This window comes from Dicentrarchus labrax, unplaced genomic scaffold (assembly GCF_905237075.1).
Source record: "Dicentrarchus labrax unplaced genomic scaffold, dlabrax2021, whole genome shotgun sequence".
Classification (NCBI taxonomy): Eukaryota; Metazoa; Chordata; class Actinopteri; family Moronidae; genus Dicentrarchus; species Dicentrarchus labrax.
Window position 1 is genome coordinate 9,544,383 of NW_026136710.1, and position 9,539 is coordinate 9,553,921.

The 9,539-nt window shown below is 40.1% G+C and overlaps 1 protein-coding gene across 4 annotated transcripts in view; it reads right to left on the reverse strand.

Moving 5' to 3' along the window:
• Positions 1-8,051, reverse strand: part of LOC127370289 (nucleus accumbens-associated protein 2) — a 29,988-nt gene extending 21,937 nt beyond the window's left edge. The window contains exon 1 of one of the 4 annotated variants that reach the window (XM_051412233.1): positions 7,548-8,051. The gene's annotated coding sequence lies outside the window, so the exon portion shown is untranslated. Of the gene's footprint in view, positions 1-6,928; positions 7,252-7,274; positions 7,513-7,547 lie in introns of those variants that run through there. The other 3 variants (XM_051412228.1, XM_051412232.1, XM_051412234.1) reach the window with 3 other exon arrangements.
• Between the last annotated feature and the right edge of the window lie 1,488 nt (positions 8,052-9,539).

A 9,539-nucleotide genomic window follows, 5' to 3' on the forward strand; every position in this document is an offset into this window, starting at 1 on the left:
CATTTTGGTCCTCATGAGGGGGGGGGGGGGGGGGTCATAATGACAAAGATGACAAAGAAAGACTTTCCAGTGCATATAGCGCTGTAAAAGAATGAGTGGCAGGATGAGAGTGACACAGAAGTAGAGAGAGAGGGCGGTGATATGGAGAGAATAAACATGCCATTTTGATTGCCCCGCGCTGTTGTTTCGGAGCTGAATGTTCGGCAGTGACACATGTGTGACATCAGAGCAGCCCAACATGAACGCCAGAGGAGCCCGGTGCAATGCAAAAATGAGGACACATCTTTCAGCATCAGTGCCCTACTGTCTACAGACAGGCATACACAAACACACACCCACACACCCACACAAAGACATACAGAGAGAGCAGTGCCCACATAGACTGTACATTTTTTTTTTCAATTAGAGCAGACTAAATGCTTTAATTCATTCTCTTGCATAATGCAAAAAAAAAAAAAAAAAAAAACCAGTAGGGGAACGAAATGCTGTTTGATATCATGATCAGGGTAGGTGAATCAAAAGAATGTCTCATGACATGCGGCAGAGATTTCCCATGATAAAAATCATAATGTCGTCTAGTGTTATAATGTAACATAAAAGACAGTTTGTTCAAGTTCACAGCAGTACTTACACATTTATTTTGAGTGCATGCACCCACCCCAACCGACCCCCACCCACACGCACACACTTACTGTGACCTGAGAATCTTTCAGTCAGCACCACGCTATGCTAGCATACATGTGCTCAAATAACATGTCACCTTGGTTAACCTCATCACAGTGGTAAAACACTGAGGAGGACCCCAGCTGACCTATGCCAACGGGAGCATGTTTATCTCTGTCTCAATGCAGAAGTGAATTGAGTAAACAACATGGAAATAGGCATCATCCTCACACGGCAGCTAAAACGTGGTAGTTCCACAAAATGGACACACACACACACACACACACACACACACACACACACACACACACACACACACACACAGTATAAGACACAGTTTTCTATAGTGTTTCAGGAACTGATGTAGTTGAAATGGTCTCTTTTCATTACTTTTTAGTGTCTATTGGGTCATTTTGAATTGAAAGCAGAACTATATGTACTATATAGTAAATGTTATTTTGTTGATGGCTTAAAATATGAGCAATGTGGCCGATGTATACTGTTTTTTTTTTACGTAACAACAAACGTTATGTATGTATGTATTTATGTTGTACGCAATAATTGGAGTAGTAGTTTAGGAAATACATTTTAGACGAAAGTCAGATGTACGTTATGTTATTTGTACTGTAAACTTTACTGTACGGTAAGCATGAAGCTACAGCCACCAACCGGTTAGCTTAGCTTACCACAAAAACTGGAAACTGACTCTGTCCTGGCACTTCTATAGCTCCCAGATTCACCCGTAATTTCTCATTTCTTTAAAACGGAAGTGTAAAAACAAGTTGTGGTTTTACAGGGGGTTATGTGCCAGACTATTTCTTGGCTAGGGACCCGGAATTCCTGGAGTATTGTTGATGTTATGAGGCAGGCAACCTAGAGGTTTTGTATGGATGAAACAAATAAGATATAACGTATTAAATAGTGAGCTTTAGAAATGCTCATATGCAGATTTATTTTTTAAATCTTTGCCAGGCTAGCTGTTTTGAGTCTCCTGGCGGTAGCTACATACTGAACAGACAGATACGAGAGGGGTATTAATCTTCTTATCTAAATATTGGCAAAACAACGAATAAGTGTGTTATTTTGAACATTTAGTGTACAAAACAGAGCACATCAGGGGATTACAACTTTTGCCATCAGAATAACCACAAAACAAATTAGAGTTCTGTAAATGTCTGGACAAAATGTCAAGTCAGAGTGGGTTTCAACTTCTACCGGGAACACAATTGTAATGAAAGCATCAGGTAATGCTGTGATTTAACAGTAATTGCTAACGTATGTTAGCTGTGGAAATGCAAAGGGTGGATGGGGCGGGGGGTGCAGGGCTGTGTAGTGAAAACTACCCGCCTCAGATTCCTGTCTTTTTCCACTGGCCCCTACCAGCATTCTGCCAGGCTGTTAGGACATGAAGAGCACATACAGGACAGGTCATCGCCACAGAAAAGGGGTCAGCCTATTTGCTTTCCTCACTTATTACCTTATGCACTAATTAGCCAGCTTTGTTTACTGGCAGGAGTCTTGAGAGAGGCTTGAAGTTTGCAGCAATTTAATTATGTACAGCACACAGCAAAAGAGCATGGAAAATTGAGGTGGGCTGCAAGGATAAATGCCATCCACAGTGCTCTCGCTCTCTTTCTCTCTCTGTCTACTTCTGAGTGAGTGTGTATGTGTGTGTGTATCTGCATGATTCTGTTGGGTTTATTTATGTGTTTGTGAATGTGTGTGTGTGTTTGTGCATGTCTGCGTGCGTCATCCCCCCCGAATTATAGGTTTGACTTTCACAGTAAATCTAATGTCCCCTCACTGAAACTCTAAGGATCTGAGAAAATTGTTCTAAACCTATTCCAGGCTACTGTCTTCAGTTACAGTGAAGCCACTGCAAACACAAGGGTGGTTAAAAAGTTGATTTAAGCCCACAGATTTTTCTCTGGAGATGTTTAAGTGAATGCCAGTGACCTTATGGTCGTGCCCTGACGTACTGTAAATTAAATATAAAAAAGGAGTTCAACCTAGGTTCCCACAAGTGGAAATCGAGTACCAGCCAGGTAAAACCAAGAATAATTACACAAGTATGAACAACTTGGAAATCTTTTAAGCTTTTGAGAATTGTTCCTAATGCATATTACATTAACAAGTGAAATTAGCTCTCCATAAGGCTAGATAACCTTCATGAATTTTTAATGTGCCGATGCCGCAAATACCATCAAATGAAGCAAAATAGCTTTGTCTATGAAGTATTATTGTGCAAAATCTAATTTTCCATCCAGTTTGAGAATGCGATCTCATGACTGTATCAGAAAACACATCCTCGTCATACTTCTCAGCACTCTGTAATTCTCTGCTACGGCTACGTGCTCCTATTCATGCTGAAAATACTTGGAACAATCAAATGTGCACAGGCTCCCTTTCTTTTCTTTTTTCTACTAAAGCACAAATGCATAGACATACGCAATCACACACACACACACGCACACACTCACACAACACAGACACGACATTCATGCCATGTGATCTTGCTAGGCATTATGCCAACGGCCAAACATGTCACTTACCAGAAATCTCTCTGAGACACAGTGAGATAGAGAGAGAGAGACAGAGAGAGGGAGAAAAATTCTGCACATTTGCCAGTTTGTGAGAGCTCCTTGTCAAGTGTAAGTACAGTACATACACAGGGAACATGAAATTTAGCTGCTACAGTTATCTGCAATGGTGTGGGGGCTGTCGATTCTGAGAAGAAAAAAAAAAGAGGCACGTGATCTTTGAGATCTAATGTGGAATTGTTCTGAAGAACATGCCATGTTTACTGTTCATTGTCTAAATTCTTGGAAGGCTTCCTGAAAAGCACGTAGCGAGCCAAAGCAGTCCAAATCACTTACATTACACGATTCCTAATGGCTTTTGCTGATCCTCTCTTTCTCTCATTTGCTCCCTTATTACTTTCCCACTTTTCTGCATTTCAGCATGTACATAAATTTCAGCGTGTACATAAATGGACTGTACTGTACCTGTGTGTTTGCGTACATTAAATGACAACAAAGCTGGACAATTTGTACTTTATGGTATTAGAAACTTAGATCCATGGCTGCGTTATTATCCCTGTATACAACTACAAACCACTGGGGGAATAACAATGATTTTAAAGCCACACATTAAAGCCCTCACGTTTTATCTTATCCTCAAATCAGTTTCCTTGAATGAGGTTAGGAGTACGAGGAACTTAGAAAACTTCGTTGTGAATTCCAAGAAAACTATTATAATATTACATATTAAATGAGCAGTGAATTCGAGGAACTGCCCAACCCGGTTTTTGAGGGTTTGGCAATCATCTTTTACTCCATGAACATGTGGTATGCAAGTAGGCAGCAAATTAATAGTGTCCCACTCGACTGATGAGAATGAGAAATGCAAATTTTCTTGTGCCAACTTAAACAAAAAGACAACTTAACAACTAAACAGCTGGTCTGTTTTTCTGGATTCTTTTCTTCCTGACCAAACATTTTCAGTTTCAGGTGGCACACATTACTGTACCGGGTGGCTACTGTGTATTAGTTGAAAGACAGACTAGTGGAACATCGGTCATTTGGACATAATTTAGTTTATCTAAGTAAATTTATCTTTCAGCAGCACTGCCAAATTCACCCATGTAGCAGCCAATCTGATTTAATGTGACTCCCAACTTAATTTTGGCTTTAATAAGAAAATATGTGGACAAGGCGAGGTCAAAGGGGCCTCCAACTTTGTTTGCTATTCATCTACATTTCAGGAGTTGAGAATTTATACCCCCTTAAACCCACGCACAGAGATGAGTGGATTATCTTCCTCTATGGGTTACTGCGAAGTGTGTGTGTGTGTGTGTGTGTGTGTTTCAAACATTTTGAATGGTGAACATCAAAAGTCATCTCAAATTTACAGATTACGCATTCATGCTGAACTTCTCTCATATTGACTGATCTATCAAAAGAACCAAGCTTCCTTTCAGCCTCTCCAGTACATTAATTAAGCATTCTGTGAGAAATGCCACAAGAGGAAAGACTACATGACAAAACATTTGCCTGTTGAGCAATCACAACCAATGTAATACAGACCTAGAAATAGTTAAGTGTGATTTGCAAGCAGATTATAATCATTGCCATTTCAAGGAAAAACCACCTTGACACCAACACAGTCAATTATAAACTACTGTGTACTGGAATGCCGACCAACTGATTTGTCCAGAAAATGTAGATGAAATTAGAACTTGCTTTTATTGCTTCAAATAAAATATAACATTTACACCTTCGACAGCTGTGACAAGTGACTTCTTGACGGATATCTGCCGTCTCTCTGGCTTAACATTCAGTAGAAAAACATTTCTTCACGGTTAACTGTTTGAACTTCAGTTCCATTAACGACAACCAACAAGCCTGAACACACCACTAGCAGCAGCTTAACTAGAACAGGCTCTGCACTACGTAGAAAATACAAGACTAATGCAAGACAATGATGTATGACTGCTGCCCTGTATCGCATACCATCAGCAATGACTCATTACTGTCTCAGGAAAGGAAAATCATACACACATAAACACACTCCCCACATGAGTATACACGCATATACAGTACAGAGAAGAGTGCACCAAGCCTGAGGGCACACAAAAAAAGCAAATGAAGCAGGGACAAAAACAAGTCTCCAGGTTTTAAGTGTAGTTTTTGGATGAATAAATGGCTTTTTAATAAAGCAAGTGAACAAATTTCTGGTTAAGATGATTTTTAATATCAGTAGCATGCAGTTTTTTTTTTTTTTACTCCTCTACCTTGTATCTCTCTGCGAAGCTCTAGAGGAATTTTATGGAGGTTTGAACCTGACTATGTTTTCTTTGTATCTTTCAATGTGTTGAGACAACATCAACTCTTGTTCACATATGGGTTTAACAAGATATGAGGCAAGACCCTCAATGAGGCAAGAATCTCTCGGTCTTCGTATTTTCACCCTCTTTCTGTCAGTATCCGCATCAGTTGCATGTGAAACTCTGCTGTCGTTCTCTCTCCTTGACACTCCCCACTTGCACACAGCCCCGGGCCCCCTTGTGGAATGCTGTATAGTGTGAGGCCTATGGAGGAAGGGCATCCCGGGACACAGCGAGAGCGCACACACACACACGCAAACACACTCACCGACACACGCAAACACGCACACACAGACAAATACAGCTGTTGAGAGCCATCACAACCCTTTGGCAGACGTCCAAGTCAAAGACGAGTGGTGTTGGAGGGCCTCCGTTTAGAGAGAAAGAGAAAAAAAAAGTCCCACATTTTCCATGTATGTTGTGTTAAGCTCTGAAGATAGAAACTTGGCAGTACAAACCCACATTACCCCGAACTGATTTCCCCGTATTGGGGAGGCGGGGGGATATCATAAACCACCTTGATAAAAGCTGTCTTTGTGTTGCTTTAGGGATGGAAGGTACGTCAATGGATACATACTATTTAAGTTATTCAAAAGGGAAGCACAATACATCTTATCCCTCCATGATGTGTTTCACACAGGAGAAACAGATGGGTGGTAAAATGCCAAAACACTCTGAAGTGGTATTCAAAATTGTAAATGATAAGGCTTTTAAACGCACTACACTACTTAAATGATTCATATAGCTTCAGGCTGTCGTTTTAACCTCTGACCTGTGCACCTGTCAGAGACACACTCAAGTCTGGGTTGTCTACCATATACGACAAAAATAAGATGCAGACCAGACCGAACTTGGAAATATCTGGGATTTTTTGTCATAGTCATCTTGAGAAAAAACACACACGGCTTGACGGCGGACGAGAGAATAAGAACGAGAGCATGTGAGAGGGAAGGAAAGTGACAGGAAATGAAGAAAATTGCCACAAGCTACATGCCGGCTAGCCACACAGTGCACCCATGTACACACAGGAGAAGGAGGAGGAGGAGGGGGGGGTATGTATAGTCATTTTGGCTCCTGCAAGGTTCAGGTAAGGTAAACAGAGCCACAACTTACAGAACTGACACTACAGCAGCCAACTGTACAACTGTAAAGTTTATAACTGAAACGTACTGTATTTTTAACTGTATTGTATCTAATCTTAATGTTGCGATCACTCACTAAACTTATTTAGCATCATGAATTCTTCATCCATTTTGGTTCACAGTGCCTCACAAACATTTTCACAGCTCATACAACTATTAAAGACAGCTTAGTGTATCTTATGAGGCAATATATTCTAAAGAAGCAAATATCTTCAACTAATATTCATATTATACTCACTTGGGAAATATTGGTCCTGACAACAACAGCAACTTCAATTGAGTTGTTTTTTTGCTGCAATCAATGTAACATATAGCACTACAATGGGTGCATTATGGGTGGAGATTCTTTTTTTTTTTTTTTTTTAGACTTCATCATGACGCATTCATGCCACTTTCTCCACTCATACAGTAGAAACTAATGGCAACACTATTTCCTGCGGTTATGTGTTTAAAAGTGTCGCCCCGGCACTATAATTAGACTACAATTTTGGGTGCTTAAAAAAAATAAAAAAAACTACAAATATCAGTCTGATTAAATTATACTAGTGGCGCGTGGTGAGTACACTAACACGGGAATCACCTACCATCTTCTGGCGTTAAGACTGTTTTTTTCACATTTCGCATGCTATTGCTCCACCAAAGTTTCGGAGTCCAACGAAGTTTAGCTGGCAGTTTTTTATCGAAATGAACTCCCGTGCAGTAATGTCAGCACGTTGTCGGGGTATGCAGCAGCCTGAGAAAGCGAAGGAATAATGCATGGTACAAAAAAACCTATGCGTCATACAAATCCGGCACCGTAAACATCAAGCCAAGACAGAGAGAGAGAGGGAGAGAGAGAGGGGGGGGGATATATTTACCCGATATGTCGCTATTCCATAAACTGCGGCTGTCAACTGGCGCAGATGTGGCAGTCTTTCTCTTCGGATAACCTATAAAGTTTGCGGGGTGTTTTTAAAAAAAAAAAAAAAAAGACAGGCCCCGGTTTCCCCCTCTCGTCCGCTGGCTCACTCTATCACTCTCGTCCTATCTTGGCCGCTCGTCCCCCATCTCTCTATCCCACTCTCTTTCTCTCTCTCTCTCTCTCTCTCTCTCTCTCACTCTCTCTGCCCGCTTCTGGTCCCTTTGCAGGAAGTGAACGCCGCTCACATGAACAGTATACGGACTGCCTGACATCATGCACCACTCGGCGAAGAGTTTCTTTTTAAAGACACAGACATTTTGTCGGAGCTGCCAGGTTACTGTAGGTACACTGTCCCACTGTTAAGTCTACGCGGTCAGCAGTGTTTCGGTCATATCGTGCCGCCTTTACGGACACATGAACTCGCTGCACTCCGCAGGCTTTAAAGGTGCAGACTGCTGTAGGTCTAACAAACCGAGCCTGGTAGCAACCCTGTGTGGGGATATGTGATGAAGAGCTAACATATAAGGAGGAGGGGATTGGGGGGGGGGGACATTTGGAGCTTCAACTAAGCCGTGTTGTGCTTCTAAATAAAATGTACATGTGTGGTTACCTCACGACTCACGTGTCCTTTATAATATGACAGCTCAGGCTACATGATGTGCGCATGCGTGCTGCTGTTCTGCTAAATTATAAGCGCCAACTGCTGGCGGTGTGACCTCAAGTCAACTTTTCTTTACTGCAGGCAGCATACAATATCACAGCTCACTAAATCACTGCTACAAGGTCTGCTGTACTTCATAGTGGCAGGATATTCGGCCTTCTTTCATGGTCAGTCTACATAGGATATATATGTAGGCCTACTGGTATATAAGGATATAAAGTATCCACTTCTTCTTATGCATATCTGTATGTATGTATATGTAAAGAAGATAAGATAGACTTTATTTAGTATTTCCATTTTCTGCTACTTTATACCTCTACTTCAGAGGCAAATGTTGTACTGTTTACTCTACACTAAATTTATTATACATTTATTTGATAACTTTCTTATTTACTTGGCAGATTCAGATTAATAATACAAAATACAATCAATAAATCATGATGCTTTATTCATTGCTTGCTAAAATTCACATCCTACCTGGAATTAGATAGTAAAAAAGGAAAAAATAAGACCCATCTTTACCAGCTGCAACATTAAAGTGACACATTCATGCATCAGTAATTATAATTCAATGGTATAATATACATCATTCTAATATGGGACATTCTTAATAATGAGCACTTTTACTTTTTGTAATAAGTGTATTTTGATGTATTGAGTACAGGACTAAGTAAACTTTAAGTAAAAGATTCAAGTACTTCTTCCACCACTACCTACAGTACATTAACATACTTAATACTCATACTGTATTAACAGAGTGATTTTTTTTTATTAGAAAGCAAATGTCACTATTTGTGAAGAATTGTCCGAATGTCTAACATTGCAGAAATGTTTCCTTAATCATCCTGTGACTCATGTCATCTGTTTTACAAGTACAATCTTTTATGAAAAGCAAGCAAATAGCAAATACAGCAATCAGATAAATGATAAGCAAAAACAAGATATACTGGTACTTAAATTTAAGTACAATGACATCAAAACTGTACTATATATAAAATATTGTACATCAATTTAGTAAATGTATTTGGCTAAAGAACACCTCAAGTGTACCAAGCATAAGCTTATCCGCTTCGGCCATATCCCAATTTGATCTACCATTCATTAATATTAAATTACATTGCTTTTCATCTCTTCATTTCACAATGACACTAAATTACCTTGTATGTGTAACCTCTGCCACCCCAGTGTGCGAAAGTACTTCTATGTGATACTCAGTTCCTTCCAAAGAGAATGAGATCACTCTATTAGTCCTGTGATACTTCTGTCTAAACTTAAAGTGGGTATTTA